The 17,804-nt window shown below is 44.7% G+C and overlaps 1 protein-coding gene across 2 annotated transcripts in view; it reads left to right on the forward strand.

Moving 5' to 3' along the window:
* Positions 1-17,804, forward strand: part of SHROOM1 (shroom family member 1) — a 439,332-nt gene that overhangs the window by 155,423 nt on the left and 266,105 nt on the right. The window contains exon 1 of one of the 2 annotated variants that reach the window (XM_069652493.1): positions 5,451-5,671. The exons of the other annotated variant lie outside the window; for it this stretch is intronic. The gene's annotated coding sequence lies outside the window, so the exon portion shown is untranslated. Of the gene's footprint in view, positions 1-5,450; positions 5,672-17,804 lie in introns of those variants that run through there. 2 annotated transcript variants of the gene reach the window in all.

Below are 17,804 nucleotides of genomic sequence, written 5' to 3' on the forward strand. Positions count from 1 at the left end.
TAACAATCCAATGGCTCAGCCCATCCCTGGGGGGTAGTGTGGGCGGCGGCTGGAGCACCAAGGAACTGGAGACAGCTGGAAGGAGTTTAGAGAGGGAAACTGGAGAGGATTAGCTGTCTGGGCAGAAAGGGAGACTGATTTGGCAGAGATTGGTGAGAGTAGGAAGTAGTTTGAAGCTCCATTTGGAGGTGTTCTGGAAGGAGCTAGAGAGTGTTGGAAAGTCTAGAGAGGATTTGATGAAAGATCAAGGAGCAGTGTCAACAGAATATGGGGTGGATGCAGAGGATGGGTGATTGGTGGTAAAGAATTGAAGGAGAAGACTTAAGAATTATATTTGGAAGAGGTGGAGGAGGTGAGCACTTGGGAGGTGGTTAGAGAAGCCATTAATGAGGTTGTGGAGGAGAACTAGCAGGGGATGATTTAACTCACTAAAGACACCAAGTATAGGCAGGAGGAGGGAGGACCTTGCAGGCAAGACAGACTGAGGAGGCGAAATGGAGAGAGCAACAGTGGCTGAGGAAAAAAGACTGCTTGAAGAGAGCGGGAGTTTGCAAGGAAACAGTTAAGAGCAATGGGAGGAATCGAGGAGGTAGTTGGAGGTGATACCCAGGAGCTTGAAGAGGAGAGCTGCACAGAAATAGGTGAAGACATACCAGAGTTGGAGGAGAATGTGAAGAAGGGCAAGTTGTTGGGAATTTGAGGAGGAGGAGAGTGCTGGGTTTACAGAAGAGGAGGTGGATGAAGAGCTGGAGGAGGAAATTGCAAGAGGGGTTATATATTGATGGAGATATCTGGAGGTAGAAAAAGCTGTTAGAGACTGAAGAGATTAAAGATTGGGCGAGTTTGAAATTGAGCCAATTAAGATATGATAGGAAGACAGTGGAAGAGTCTGCAGACTGAGAGAGCTGTACATTAGGAAAAGGCTTTACATACAAACTAAGGAACCCAGACAGTGCCAGAAGGTATGAGTGTGAGAGTTACTCTAGGCAGGCTTTAGAGGTGGGAAGAATAAACAAGGCAGTGGTAATGCAGTGATGCTGGAGCTTATTGTAGAGGGGTGATTGGGACAGGAGTGTCTAGAACCAGGTAAAGCTTCATCTCTGCAGTAGATAGATGCCAGTATCCTCACATGACCATCAGCCCATCATGAGTGAGAAACTGTACTGCTCCCTTCAAGTCTCCCAGAAGCAACAGCTTGGACTTTCCCTGATTACTGTGCAGGAACCCCTTTTAAACCTTTCCTGGCAAGACCAAAGGAGGGACCACGCAGCTAGAACCCTGACGGCAAGCAACAGGACTAAATTGGCAAGGAAGCCCAGAAGTAGGTCAGTTTATGAACGCTGGGAGACTCTTTGTTTAGTTGTCTTTGTCCACCTCGTTTATTGTTTTATTGCAACCTCTACACCAATCCTTAATGAACCCTTTTTTGATACTTCATACTTGAGTGGTGTTTGATTCCCAGTGGCCGTCCCGTCAGAATCTAGCAGTACAGTCTGGAGCACTGACAAACAGCTCATTGATCTGAGGTCTTAATCTCTGTACGTTAGCCATTAAAAAACAGTTCATATGGGATGTTGATCTGAGCTGTGCGAAAAAACACACTTGTCTAAAATGTCATCCAAAACATGTGACCGATCCACTCATGCCTCAGGCCACATACTTGCCCTGATCTTTACTGACATCACCACTGCCAACCAATGCAGAGAGTCGACAAAACATATGACATATAAGTAGCCTTTCAGCACGGTATTTCGCATCATTCTGGGGTTGGGCGCGAATGCCTTTGGGGCCTATGCTCTTCTCTAGAACTGAAATGGGTGCTACTATCTAAAGAGGGTGTCGGGATGAGTTCACTCTAAAGTCTTCTGGTATTTAGTTCCATAGGATTTCGGATTTTCCCCTGGGTTTCATCTGGGTTCCCACCTCTCTAGAGGAATGGCACCTAGGAAGCCTCTTCACCCATCTAATGTGGAGGGAGGTGGGCGATTGGGAAAATGACTGTGGGAAGTAGGTATTTTATCTTACAGATAAGAAGAGGAGGTTCTCTCTAGGGACAAACTAGCCAAAAAGTGTTGGGATGAGTTAAACTATAAGGTGCCCTGGTTTCCTACCTAATTATGATACTGGTGTCTCTCTGGAGTGCTTCACTTAATGCATCCTCAGGGATGCAGCAGCTAGGTTGCTTCTTTGTCACAATAAATCTCTGGGATCTATCACCTAGCTTGCTATTTGTAATCCACCCAGGTTTCTAATGCCTGCCATGATTCTTCCTGCTCTAGGGCTTCCAGCACACAGATCCTTCTTTGTGGATCTACCGACCGCCACACTCATTCTTCAGCAGTGTGTTTCAGACTGTTAAGATCTTTAGACCACTTCACCCTTTAAGACTTCCAAGCTTTGCCAGGATCCTCCGCTCGGACTTTTGGGTGGGAGCTTACACTGCTATTGCGTGTCCTGGCTTTGGAGTTGCTCAGGTTTTTGTACATGCAGACACTTAAGTAGGAAGAGAAATCTGGGGTGGGTGCATGGGTTTAGTGAGTCTCAGTGCATGGAAGCATGACATGAAAAGTACCTGGCATGGCCTTAGAAGTGCAAGTAGCTAAAGAACCTTTAAAGGAAGTGTGGCCTATGCAACAAAATAAAGGGCCGTACAGATAGATGGTCAAGATTTCAGTCTGTTCCAAAATATACCTGTTCCAATAAGCGAATAATCTATGAAAATGAGATGCTTTAATTGCATTATAATTGGTAGTCATAACATGTACTAACCTAAAATAACAAACGAAATCCAATTAAAATAGAAGCCGGTTCCAAGCCCGGTAGCATAGCTGAAGATGGTATGTGCATGCTGCAGAGATATGCTTCCACACTGCATTTCAGAATTTACCATCCCAGGGATAGAGCTAGAAGGGTTAATATGCCAGGTGAAGCAATGCATGGTTAATTAAAATGCAGATAATAGATCCATTCAGCAAAACAATAGTGTTGTAGTCCCAGCCTCACTTCTCAAACCTGTGCCTGAAAAACAGGCAAAAATACTTCTCCAATTTGCTGCTCAAAAAAAGCCCAACACCTGCAAGATACATTTTAACAAAATGTACCACCTTTAGCACCTTTTGTTGCCACCCAGTCACGTTTAGCCCTTGCCATTTAGTCGCCTTTCTTTCCCCCCTTAGACCCGTTTCTTGCCCCCCTTAGAACCGTTTCTTGCCCCAACTAACCTATCCCCCTGATTCTTCAATGTCTATATGGCTGCCCTGGCACGTGTGATTGCCACTTTCACCTCTAACTTCCAGTGCTACGCGGATAACGCGCCAGTAAGACAGATTGTTTGCATTGGGACCCCTGTTCCTGCTTTCACTCTAGCCAGCCTCCCTTGGTCATGTGCCCGCACCCACCTGCGAGGCAAGAAACCTTGGGGTCATCTTTGACTCCACTCTCTCCTTATCAACTCACATTTCGGACATCTCTAAAAAGTCAAACTATCAGCTACACCTCCTCAGAGGTACTCTACCTTTTCTCGCTTTCCCCCAGCGGCTCACTATCTCCAGAGCCCTGGTTCTCTCTAGGCTGGACTACTGCAACAGCCTCTTCCTCAACCTCCCTTCTGCCCTGTGCCCTCTGCAACTCATCCAGAACAGAACTGCAAGACTTATCCTTGGCCTCAAGCCCGGGGACCGCATCTGCCCAGTGCTGAAATCCCTTCACTGGCTCCCCTTGGCTGCAAGGAACAAGTTCAAACCCCTCTGCATAATTCACAAGGCTTTCTCGGGCCTGGGACCTACCTCCTGCAATGCTGCCTACCTAAATACTGTCCCTCACAAGCACTCCGCTCATCTACCTCCAACCTTCTGGGAGTGAGCCGGTTCTCCAAGCAGAGATTTTGGAGGGAGATCCTTATCCTCAGAAGGAGCCTACCTCTGGAATAGCCTTCCTGCCACTCTCTGTCTTGAGCCGGATCTCCTTAAATTGCAGAAACTCCTCAAGACCTTCCTCTTCTCCCTCTGCCCTGCTAATCTAGTTTTCTGCTCTTTTCCCTCTCTCCCTCCTCTCCCTTACAGCTTACTGACTGGCAGCCTGGTGTATCTCCGTCTGACAGGTCCCCGGCACCCCAACCCGTCCTCTTTTGCACTTGCCTCCGGACCTTACACCCTACTCGCTCTCACTGCACATGAGAAATAACCCAAGAGAGTGGCTCTCTGCACTTACCCCAGTCTCAACCGACTGGGTGCACTTGATCCTCCCCCTTCCTATGACCCTCTGTGGACTTGCACGAGCCGTACCACCATGCCCGATGATCGTCTGTCTGTTCTCCCCTGTCTGCACCCCTTAATTGCACTGGTAAAACTGCAGAATCGCCCTCAGGCCTATCTGCTGTACCCCAAACTATTACATGTATTTTTCACGCACTTACTGTGCCTGTGCAGACTATCATCTCAGAATTTCAAGGGCTCTGAGCTACTGTTTTTTTTCCCCATGTTCCACCCTCCTTGAGCGCTTTGAAACCCTTGCCTGTGTATAGGCGCTATATAAATAAATAAAACCACAGCAACCCCTTTTGCCTCTCTTCTTGCCCCCTTTAGCCCCCTTTCTTGTGCCAGCCCCTTTTCGAGCCTTTGTTGCCCCCAACCCCTCTTTCTTTGCCCCCCATATCCTGACACAGGCCCCTCTCCTGTTTGCGTGGCCCTTTCCTCGGCTTGGCTCGTGTTCGGCCCAGAGAGCCAGGCCAGACCCCAAAGTTTGCAGCTGTAGAGGCCATCTCCTCCTCTATCGCGACAGAATTGTGCAGGGCTGCAGCAGGTTTCAAACCTTGAACGATGTGAAGAGGTGCAGCGGGATTCCATAGAGGACGTGTACGGGCACGTTCCCGGCCTTTCACTTCCACTTTTTGTATAGACATGATGTCAGATCGACCCAGAGGCGTTTTCTTTACACCTCGGGACTTCCCCTTTGCAATTCTGCTTTGTTGCATAATGCCACTTCTCGTGACGAAACCACAGCAGGACATGGATTGTCCTCCATCTTTAAGCTCTCGTTCTGATCTTTTATTGTTCTTCTAGAAACTACCACTGGATATTTGTGTGTGTTCCACTTAGCCGAGACCAAAATCACCACTGCCCTGGTCTTGGACACGCATCGTTGCAACGGAGGAACGTTTTCAGTTGGACATTTCAGAAAAGGTGCATTTCGATTATAATAAAGCACACGCATTCCTAGGTTTCGTGGAAGATGAGGAAAGCCAAACGGATCCGGTCTTGGATTGTGTGGGCGGGTTCTGCGCTAGCTTTTCTCCGTCCTCCCTTCAAGTTAGCTAATTTTTAACTCGCTAGTGTTTACTTTACTGGTTGAACAATTACTTTGCCGCCTGGTCGTTGGTTGTCCGGCAAACAGGAAATTGTGTTACAGTGCAATGTCACTCGCAGGCGTGTTGAATGTTTGCTGTAGTGTAGACTGTGTCTAGTAAAGCACCTTGTTTTATATACAAGGGGCGATTGGTCTACCCTCCGGCAGCCTGCTAAAATGGCGGACTGTCTTCCCATGCAACGTCTGGTCATCCACTCACATGGGAGTTGCTGTGACGTGTAACAGCCGGGTCAGGGTCATCCTGTTGTGGGAGGCGATGGCAACGGTCAGTTTGGAAATGCAGAGCCGCCCCCTCCCCGCACCAGAGGTAAGTTCCCCTCACCAAGCCGCTTCTTCGGGCAAAAGGTTGAAAGGAATAAAGAAGTTTGTCTTCTTGAATAAATCCGTTTGTGGTTCAGGATCTGTGTGCTTGCTTGTAGTGTTGCATTCCATGGGCCTCATTTTCGGTACTGTGTGCCGAGCAGCATGCTATTCATTGTTGTATGTTCTTGGATTGGTTTTGTATGGCAGAGTGGAGGCGTGGATCATATCTGAATCTACCACTTGCGTCCACCCTGCCGTACAAACCCGACAAAATGCAATTTTGATGCGGGTAGAGATGCTCTGGATTCCAAAGGGATTTATTAAAAGGCTTCCGTTATGCACATACATGGTGGGAGACGTTCACGCTTGCAGTGTGTGTAGTAAAACCGCACAGAATCCCCTAGATTTTCATGCATTATTCGCACTGAAAATCATCAGAATTGCATGGCGGCAGGGGAGATGCTAGGTCTGGACAAGATGCTAATGATGGGACTGTCAGGACTCGGGACTAGCTAGCCTTTTGGCTGTGGTCCCTGAGCTTATATCCGAGGCTAAAACCAATGACCTGTGGCTATATCCCCCTCACACCCCCACTCTAGCAACACCTCTGCTTGGAGGGGACTGCATGTACAGAGTGCAGTGCTTTCGTATGTGGTCACCTTCATACCATTTATAGAGACATGGAAACGGACCCCACTTTGCAACTTAAAAACGAACATTATTCCTGGTACGGATGATGTTGGTGGTGATTCATCTGAACACTTTTCCTTGTTAAACATGGCCTGAGGTTTAGATGCCTTGTAATGAAAAGTTAAGAGTGGACGTTCACAGAAAGTAGCTAGGCATATAGATGCATTGAGCCTTGTGACAAAATATCCTGTGCAGTTCTAGTACCCACCAGGATCCCTTCATGAGATCCTCTTATGCCTCTAGTGGGTTCATCAGTACTCTTGGCTTGTCACACTAACTAGTTAGTTCAGCGAACGTTGAACCCTCTGAACGTACAATTCCAATTTAATACAAAAAGTGCCCAGTATTTATTGAGCTTGTGGGCTGTAGAAGTGCCTTCCTTATTTTATCAATATGCCTGTGTTTCTCCTACATGTATTTTTGCTGCAACAGTGACACTAAAGATTTCATTAAGGGGGTGTAAAAAAGACATATGTTTTGTGATGTGTGATGAATTCAGTGGAGCTATCGCGGATTCCCCGGGGGTAACCTCCTCTCATGTGGTCAGGGGATGGCAGCCGCTACCTGATCCTGACCCTGGCAACGGCTATATGAGGGAGGATCACATTGGAGGAGATCACTACCGGGGAGATTGTCATGGCTTCATTGGATGAGGCATGATATCCCCCATTTTCCCATGAGGAAGAGCCCCTGATACCCAATACCATAATGGCCTATTGCCATGTGTTTGTACCCCCCTTTTAGGGAAAATGAAGAAACCTTTTCCCAACACCGTTTAGGGCAAACTCCCATCTATAAGAGCTCCAAGAAAGCCCTTTTCATTTCTAATTCCTCATCATATAGAACTGATGTTTAATATGGAATCATGGAGAGAGATTCTCCAGATACTATGCATCAAGTGACCACGTTGAACCCCCACAGCCACGAAGTAATGAGACAAGGAGGATGAAGGAATTAATGCAAAACAGCAAGAGCCTCAAGCACAATAAGCGTGCTAGTTTGGTGAAAACACTTGTGCGCGGGACATTTAAAAATGGCAACCACACTTAGAGTTAGTTCAGGAGAAGATGTTGCATCTCCCGCAGAGGCTTGTGGATGCTGGGTACACAAGCCGGTGTGGCGGAGCAGTGGAGCTCGCCATCAGCAAAGGAGAGTAACATGTCGCAAGCAGGACGTGCCATGGAGACGCTATGAGCGGCAAGAGAGTCCCTGGGCGCTCAGCAGCTCAAGGAGGCAGCAATATCCTTACCGGGACCTGAAGGAAAGCAGGCGCAGAGCCGCGAAAGAAGCCGCACAGACATCGGAGCAACCCAGTGTGGGAAGCAAGCAGCAAATCTATGCTGTGTAAGTGCGAAAGAGACCCAAAGATGCTACACAGAGCTGGTGAGTCAGCCCAAATGAAGTGGGGACCCCGGGGTGTTTCGGCGGCCACACCGACAATGTCAAAGTGATGAAATTGCAAAGACAGAAACAATATGAAGACAGTTTGAGTAAAAAGGGCACAGTGCAAACCCAAACCCCAATAACATATGAGTGCATAGAATGTAGATGTGGGTAAAAGCTTGAATGAACGTTGAAACAGATGGATATATCGAACCAAGAATGGTACATATTGTTTTGGATATAAAGAGGAACTGTAGTACAAGAGAGGAGGCCTGGCAAGAGAGTACACCAGGCAGTTGGAAGTGCATAAAGAGCCCTGGCATGGGAGTATACAAGGCCAATTGAAAACTTACAAGTAATGTCAAGAAAGGACTTTGTTTGTTGAACAAAGAAGGAACTTGTGTTAAAGAAGGACCTATAAGGCTAAAGAGCTTTTTGCCTAATAGGATTGTTGTGGGCCAAAGAGACACAAAGAACTATTAAAACAAGAGACATGTCCATCCCATTGAAGAATCCAGGGGAAGGGAATCGCCCACTTGAACCAAGGTCTTTTCATCTCAATATCAGGTTAGACATTTCCCTTCTCACTTTATTATTTTGTTTGTAGTGCAAGTGTCGGGATAGAACATTTGGATAGAATGATGGCATTTGATCTGACATCCTGGCACAGACATCTCCTTACTGTTTGTTTTTTAGGTAGGGAAACTCCTCTTTAGAGCAGGGTCAGATAGGCATTTAACCTATCATTTAACCCAAAAGTCTTTAACCAAAAACATGACAACTTTGTGCCCGGCTTTCATTTCCGATCCCTCACAGTTGCCTCGCCTGTTTGACAGTTATGGCCACTGCATCTCTTGATGAATATTGTGTTGTTGCTTTGCACCAATTCCTGGTGCAACACCAGTGTTTTGTACATGTGAGAAAACGTAAAATCATTGCTTCAACAGGGAATTCGCAAGACAACATATGTACAGTCCGAATTACTTGTGGTGGGTGGAGCATAAAGTTGTGCACTGGGTGGGGACATATTGAAAGGGGCTTGTGTGTGCCCGCTGGGAGTGGACATTGTATACTACGATTAGCATGGGACACGTTGAAGGGAAATGGGGTGAAATGGGACTGAAACTGGACATGCTGGAGCATGTCTGTGCTGGGAAGATTGGAAAGCATACAGAAGGGGCATATATATGGAGTGGTTGTGCTTGGCCACCATGCCGCAAGGGCGTGTTTGGAGGGTGGTTTGGAGTATGCCACAGGGTGCTTGAATGCCAAGGAGAGGTTGGGGATATATTGCAGTCGTATGTATGTGTTTTGGAAGGGGAACATGATGCCATGAGGTGGCAGTGTTTTACTTGGTGGGGCAAGGTGAAATCTACCACTCGACCCAGCGCTGGTCATTGGGCCCTGCTCTTGCAGGGATGAGATCCAGTATTATGTCTGGCCGGATCTCGGGACCCAGCATGCCTCAGACCTGGCCTGGTGCCCGACGCAGCACCGGAAAGACAAATGTGCGTCCCTTTTGTGTAGGGTACAGAGTGCCGCAACCTGTCTTAGACATGGACTGAGACAACTATAACTTCTATCTAAAGCACAAAAGGGTATTAAAACTACAGTTGTGCAATATTCTCGTGCCACTACATGTCCGGAAAAAGTATTGTTGAATGGACTCAGATTTACAGAGCCCCAATTGTTTTAAACATGCATTCACAATATTAATGGGAGTCTTTCTGGTGACCCAAATGCCCTAGTGGCATGCGCCACCCCAAATTTCAGGTCACATATATGGCCCCTCAACCCCCACACCCTCCGGAAAACCCAAAGTCGATGCCCCTGCATATATCCTAGATGTGCTTGCATATGACATATTTGGTTAATAAAATTTTAACCTTTCAGATTTTTTTTTTAATCTTACAGATTACTTGTAATATGCAACACTTATGTGGATATGAACCCCAGGAAACTCTGATATGCTCCACACTCCCTCCACAAAGTTTCTCTTACATGAGGTCCTGCTCTGACAGGTGTTTTGCTCTTCTTCTCACTGCTGCACTTACTTGAGCACAAAAACAACCGTCCTCCCAGATGTTGTGATTGGCCCAACATGTAGCCAATGTACTGCTTTCATTCCATTTCATTCTTTTGAGCCCCGAAGCTGATGCCGCATCACAAATCGCCAATAAACAAGTCTGTAAAGATTTCTGTTGTTTTGGTACTGTTTGCATTTTGTGTACCTGGTTCACTTGCTCGTACAGGTCCGAATGCCACTTTTTGTGTAATTTTTTGCTGTTACAGCCACACACAAAAAACATATTTTTTTTACACATTAATTTTTTTAGGTAAAACATCAAACATTTTCAAAATTATTAACGAAAATTAAAACGAAAGATAAAATAAAAAATAAGGCCAAGCTTAAAGCAAAATACATACAATCATGAGTCCATTTTTGATTAAAAGACAAACAAAACTCCATTATGAAAGTATAGAAGGAAGTCTGTAAGAAACCATGGGAAGTCAATGGATCAATATGGAATTACTCATTAACACAAACTAACAACCATTGTACCAAGTGGGAATAAAGTGGAAAGTGTTTTTCTTTGTTCCCTTTATTCAGTTGTGTTACACCTAGTGAGATTTAGGTAATTCAAGACCTTTACCACTTCAGCTGTAAAAAACAATTCATTTCCCGAACAGTCTTCCCCAAAACATGGAAGTGTCCAGGGACTCAGTATTATGAACAAATCTTTGGAGTCTAAGATGCCTTAGATCCTAGGTGCCAGGACACATCGATAGTAAATGTTGGAAGGATTGTTCTAGCTTCAAGTCACACTTTTGACAGATATCACTCAGACATGCAGACTTATCTCGTATATGTAAGATTTCTAATGTGGGTAAGATGTTTAATCTGAATCTAAAAAAGTAATCCCTAGTTCTTGGATCCAGAGACTTCTTTAGGTAGGACGGCAAAAAGGATCTTGCTTTATCATATTTTGTAAAAGAGGAAGATATTTTTACTACTCTCATCTTCTCCATCGTCCTCATCCAATCCCACCTCTTCATGGATTCTTTCGTTTTTAGCAGATTTTGGAGCAATATTTCTAACGCAGAATCTGAATGAATTAATATCTCGCTGCCTTTATCCCTTAGTTTATTCAGAAATCTATTATTGCCCCATTGCAATTGTATAGCCACGTCTTCATAAAGAGACGATGAAGGGGGATCAAGAATCGATCTAGATAACGAGATCCATTTCTATTCAAGCCAGGCCAAGAGTGAGGTGAGACCTAGTTCATATCGTAAACACACTATAGGGACACAGTTAGGGAGGCCTAAAGTTCTTTTCCATAGTTTTGCCTTCATTTTGTCCGTCAACATCAAAGCTTTGTGAATTACACTCAATGCCAAACAAAAGGATAGGGACTATTTTTCCAATACAGAATTTTTTAAATGGAAGAATAGTGAATTTGCAAAGTGTTTTAGTGATTTTTCAACATTTGGGAACCCAGGTTTAGAATATTTAGGTCTAAGGTAGAAAGCAGGTCCGTTTTATTTGGAAAAGCTCTCATCTGTGAGCCCAGGTAAGTAACATCATTTACAATGGGAAGAGCTTGGTTGTCAATCTGCCAAGTAAAAGATACTGTCATCCTCTTTGGACGTTTGAATATCACTATTTTAGATTTATCCGGATTTATTGTCAGATGGTTTAATGTAGCATATTCGGATAAGGCATTAAGAAGTTGTAGGCCAATTTGTGTGTAATCTAAAATAGTGATATCATCGGCATATGCCAACCAATGTTGCCTTGTCGCACCAATTTTAGGACTTGCTAGTATTAAGTTCTTGAACCACTAATACAAGTCAGAGAAATACAAGTTAAAGAGAAATGGTGCAACTAAGCATCCTTGACGGACTCCTCTCTCTGTCAATCACCTGAGATAGATCCCCTGATCTCGACATTCTTACACGTAAGGATGAATTATGGTGCAATTCTATTAGGATGGTAAACAAATCATCGGACGGGCCCCATTTCTTTAATTTGCCTCACACAGATGATCTCTATTGATTGTATCGAAAGCCTAGGAAAAATCCACCCAGGCTCCGAAGAGGGGTGTACCGGCCTTTGCAAAACAACCTGAACTAACGCAACTGAGGACCAGGCCATTCAGCGAGGTAGATAATCCTCTCCTAAATCCCGTCTGATATTTTGAAGGGATCCCCTTGGTTTTAGCCCAATTTTCTAAATCCATCAAGACTAAGCCTGTGAATATTTTACTGTCCGCATCCAGGAGAGAAATCGGGCGATAATCGATGCAGCTAGTCTGTCTCCTCTCTTATGAATGGGGATATTTATAGATCTCCTCCAAGAGTCTGCAATTTTTCTAGTCTCTGTGATTTTATCAAATAAGTATTTTAACACCCTTGCCCACAGGCCTAGGCTTAATTTGAAGATTGCGTTAGTGAGGCCGTTGGGACCTGGGGCTCGGCACGCTGAGGATTTTATTATTAGACCCGATATCTCCTCTATAGAACAGGAGAGGGCCTAGTGGGAATTGATCATGATCTTAGGTCTACGGTCTCGGAAGGTCCGTAAACCTTTGGAAAATGGTCGACCCAGACCTGCTCCTGAATAATAACCCCTTTTGCAGGGTTGGATATCTTTTCTCTCATGTTTATCATGGTCCAGAAGTTAGGCAAGTTTTTTTAAGCAGATAGCTTTTAACATTTCTTTGCCTTCTTTTTGGAGCTGGTGTCTCAAGAAACGGTGGGACCTCATCCAATTTCTATATGAATTATTATTTAACATGGCTTCTTCTTTGCAGTGTGGAACATTTGTGATTCATTTTTTTAGGGACCCCAGAAGTTTACTTCTATCTTTTTTTTTCCTCTAAGATTTGCATGTCAAATTGATTATGCGCTGTTTAGGAGCACGAGTCTCCTGTGGATTTAGGTCCCATAGAAATTCAGCAAAGCATCCTGGTTCACACTGTATGGACAATTCTTGATCCGTCATATTTTTTGTGATCCTCTCCAGATTATCGTTGAGAGATCAACCCCCTCTGTTAAATCTTACTCATTTATTTCCTGCACAATTTGCGGATAACTCTTGAGTATAACATGGTTTTGTGAATTCCTGGCAAACATAAGTCGCTTCCAACATGGCATGATCACTGTAACTTCCATTAGTGACATTTAAATGTGTACAACTATCGAAAATGCTCTTGGAAACAAATATATAATCAATAGTTGAGTGGAGTGACCCTCTCTTCCAAGTCGGAGCTGAGGGGATATCTCCCTTCATATTCCCATTGACATCCACAAGTCCCATTCTTTCATGAAGTTACCCCAAATGAGCTAATTACTGATCTTTCGTTTACCTTGCTTGGCTTTAGTAGAACTGCCTCCAATACACTGAATTAAAATCGCCCATTATCAGGATATCATCTAGCGGAAATTGAGTTGTGTAAAGAATGAGCAAATCCAATAGACTCTGCATGAAGACTTAGTGGTGCGGAGCCAGGATTCCAGTAAATACTCACTATGATCCAATTATGATTGCTAACTTTACCCTTCGTTTCAACTCTGGCAATCCTAATACCTGGAATGTCCCCGGAAAGCAGTACTGAGCTACAAAACACCTAAGTTCTACACATAATGCATAAACCACCTGCAGGATGCCCCAAGCCTGTACCAATGGCCAGCTGATGGTATGAAGAAAAACCATCCATGGCGAAACACACTTTTAACAGGGTTTCCTGTAGTAAAATCAGGTCAAAACTTTCAAAGATATAATGTTTCATGACATCATTGCTGAAGGCATTATAGCCCCTCAAATTCCAAGATGAAGTTCTAATCAAATTTCGAACTAGTTTCTGCTCATGAATATCCAACTTCAATAGAATTTGGGATACGATGTCTGGAACCAAATCCCAGAAACATGGTGGAGCCATCAGGGTTTTAGCTGTAGGCTGAAATTTCATTCTTGGTTCTTTATTCAATGAATTCACCAGGGTTATCCATTAAATCAGTCACATCTCTTGTTATCAATAAGCCCCTCAAGGACCAATCCGCTTTCACACCTAATATGGTCTCCAGCCCCAATCTTGATCTCATGACAAGTTCTGCAGTATCTGTGTTGGTGGACTGAGGAAAGCTGACGCGTTCAACATCGGATGTTGAGAAATATTTTAGACTAGGAATAGACTTCATCTCTGTGGGTATCAGCGAGCGATTAAGTGGAGGTTTGAGTTTATCCACCGTCGCTCTTGAAAGAAACAATTTCAAACCTTGCATGGCCTCCTGGGATTTACTTCTTTTTTGTGATGGTATGTAATCATTGGATCTAAACGAGGAGCTAGACCCCCTTGGTTTTTACAAATCCTTTGATCATCCTCCTTTGACATATTCTTACCTGTGAATCGTCTGACTTTTGATGGACTAGAGCTTTTTGCCACAGCTGGTTGGGCCATCCATTCGTCCTCGGGTATTATGTCTTTTTGGCATCCTATCATGCAGGTCCCTTGTGCTTTTTGATCCTTCTTTAAGCTTGGCTTTTAAAAAAAAAATAGGGGCAATCGTTAGAGGCGGTTTAATTGGCTCCGTTTGAATCACCAATATGATATTTAATGTTTCCAACTCACTAATTGGTGGTTCATTCAAAGTACCTTTTACCTGACAATTTTAATTTCTCCCCCCCACCCTCCCACAAGGGACCGATATAAAAATTCAAATGAATGAAGTGATTTGTGGCTCTGTTAGGATTTTTCTTCTTTAATTACGGTTCACTGTTAAGACTATCTTGGTTCGCTTCAATTATTTCTGTCTCCTTTTGGGGTATACTAAGTTTTTACCATTGCTTTTTTGTCTTCCGATTTGGTGTTTTTCTTTGTTTTTCTTTCGAATCCTTGGGAGCTGGACTTGGAGGCTCACCTGCCTCGTCCATGGGGGGCTGAACTATTTCTTCTGGCTGCTCCATTTGCGCCAACCGAATACATTCTTCCAATGTTGGCGCTGATAATGGTGTAACATCCATGCTTATATTCACGGAATTACTGCGAGGAACTTGGGAGCATCTTGAGCATCAACCTTGCACTATTCCTATTGATACCTCCATTAAATTTGAGTTTAAAATTACAAGTTCCTCTTTCGCTCTCTCCCATTGGGCAGTTAGTGAGTCTATTTTAAGAGCTTGGTGCTTGCATAGTGAGCAGCATTCTGCCAAGGTTTCTCATACTGTGTCGTTCACTGCTGACTTCAGTGCTTTGTTTAATTCCAGGTCCTTAATGATCTCCAAGAGAGAGCCTGAGTGTTGATGTACTTCTGTTTTTAGGTTCTCAAAGACCCTAACTAGAGAACTCGGAAACAAAATTAAGCATAGCTATTGTTGGAGGATTCTGATCCCGGTTTTGACTCCCGTTAAGCCTGTCCCCCTCTGTTGATGCTCTAGTATCTCTATGCATGGCTTTTTCTCTTAAGTGTTTTGCCACTCTAGAGACTTCCAATAATGCTGAAATCACATTAAGCCTGAAAGAGGAGTCCAGATTGGGTTGAATGTCAACATTCTCCCTTTCATCCTCAGATAGATCAATGTTATTTCCTTCTGTTTCTCTAGTCTGAACCTGACTATTAGTTGAATCAAAGTCTGTCTGTTGACAGGGATTCAGATATTTCATTCACTTGAGACTTTGCTCCCATTGGGAAATAGTTCAAGATTGTACTTATCATGGTAGTGGTTGTGAGAGTGTAATCCAGGTTAGAGGTCAAAAGTTCTCTTAACGGTGGTTGATTAGGTGTTGATCCCACTGTGTCCTTTTGATTTAGATTAGACATAGTCTAAACCAGATCCCATCCCTGCTGGCCATCATTGGGGAAATTACTTTGTTTGGGATAAAATTTTCCACCCCCTGCTGGATACAATCTAAATATAGATCTTTCCACTTGTATGGGGTTTTTATCCCACCAGATGGGTCATCGGGTTCTGGAGCTCGAGTCTACGCTCCAGTGGATGCACTTTGGAAGTTATACAATTTTGGCCATGTTGTTCCTAAGATATTTCAAGATCACTCGATTCACAGCATGGGCCGGACACCAGTCAAGATTCTTTCAGCCTTTATGCTTCGCTGTCCAAAATATTATAATTGTATAATTAAACTGACTGCATATGCTGTCGTAGTTGAGCTTCCTGGTGAACTTTGACCCCAGACACTGAAAGAATCGTTGTTCTACTACTGCCTCTGTGTAGCAGCACCACAGAGATGACTCCAGATGGGGTCTTCACTCTGGAGGCGCCGGGGGCGAGTCAACAAAATGTGCCATCCCTCAACCTTCACCTCAGACCCGAGACCCTGCAGGAGTGGGGGGTGTTTTGTTGCTGTATTTAATTAAGTACTTAACTCCCCACTCCCATGCAGGAGCAGGGAGTTAAGCACGTCAATACATCGAGGCTGTCAAACCAGCATGTGGCTGCTGCCCCCCAAGCTTGTTTTGATAGCTACGCTGTATTGTAATAAAGAGCACCCTGCTTTCCTGCTGGCACACCAAGCACAAGCAGGGTGCAATTTATCAAAATAGGGTGCCTGCTGCACCTTCAACAAACACGTTTGTTCTGGGGAGCCCTTGAAAGACTCCCCTGAGATGGCGCAGCAGGGGCAGGTGGGCTAATGTGGCGCTCCGGGCAGTCGCCCATGTGACTCTGCCCTAAGGCTGGCCCTGGGTCTGCAAAACTCTACAGAGGGAAAGGTTACGACTCTGTTAACTAGTAGTCATTGGTAATTAGTATGCACAGGAACCCAAGATGATGTGAGATCACACGATTGCTCGACTCTTTGGTGTGCTGTGTGCACACCCTCACATCATAGCTGCCTACATTTGCTAAAGAAAAACCCAGAGGATGATGCCATTGGACAGCCCCCCCCCTTTTCCCAGAGAGACTGCCCACCCGCGCTGCCCACGTTTTTAAAAAACACCAAATGACGCCAATCTGAGTGAGATTTACGCTCATCTGCCCATACCTCTATGTGATTGCCCAATAGCCAGTCACATCGAGGTGTGGGCATAGTTACTGGAAGGGCCGGAAATCCCGGAGACTCCACGCTCTTCCTCGGAGTCCAAGAGAAGATCATAAAAACTTGAGTCTCCTGGATAACCCCAGAAACCAGGCGGGTATTCCTCATTCCTGCTGATTTCTGGGCCCTCCATTTATGGCTTTGCACTTCTCCAGTCAGTCCCTCGGAAATCCCTCTTGCAGCTTTTATAATTCTGAGTTCATTAGTGCTACTCCCAGTAACGTATCGCCAATATGCGTGCGTGGTTTTGTGACTGCAAATGTCGTGGCCTAAAGGGGGGGGTGGAACATTGTTGCGGAGCAAGAACAGGGCTGTGTAGTGTTGGGGATGGGAAGGGAAAAGTGTTTGTTGAGCAAAAGAGGGATAATGTCCCCTCCCAACAAATAAAATAAAAACCATGAGGTAAAATGACAGTCGGGAAATCAGGGGGTGGGGGGTTCTGGCAGTCGCAGAGCAAGACTGTACATTTTGGTGGGGGCGGGATGGCAGTTTTGAAAGCTGGTAGTGAGTGGGGCCATTAAACCCATTACACTATTGACCACCCACACCTTCCTCTGAGCCCAGGAGGCTGAATAGCTATTTCAACTTCTTTTGGTCCATTAGATGCATCTTTCACCGCAATTCAGAGGCTATTTAGTTAGCTAATTAATGGAGGTTTGGGCCATCTAAAAGCTGAGCCCAGCAGTTAACCCTTCAGATTCGTCATTGAGCAGTGGTCTTCAAACATTTTTATGCCAACACCACCCCCCCTTTTTTTTAAAATCACTTTTTGTTAAGTTTTTTACTAAACAGGAAAACCATGTGAATACACATTAGCAGCACAGGCAGCGGGGTCGTAAGAGAAACAGTTGACAATAGAGGCCATAAGTGAAGCCTCAGAGTTCACTGACTGCAGAGGAGGTGAGGTGGTGGGGGCATGGTTCTTTGGACTCCATGTTTATTCATCCCACTTCCCAAATATTTTCTTTATTTTCTGGGGGTATCCCATGGCGGTGTAGATATATC

Source organism: Ambystoma mexicanum, chromosome 3p (genome assembly GCF_040938575.1).
Source record: "Ambystoma mexicanum isolate Mex_15411 chromosome 3p, UKY_AmexF1_1, whole genome shotgun sequence".
In the NCBI taxonomy this organism is placed as follows: Eukaryota; Metazoa; Chordata; class Amphibia; order Caudata; family Ambystomatidae; genus Ambystoma; species Ambystoma mexicanum.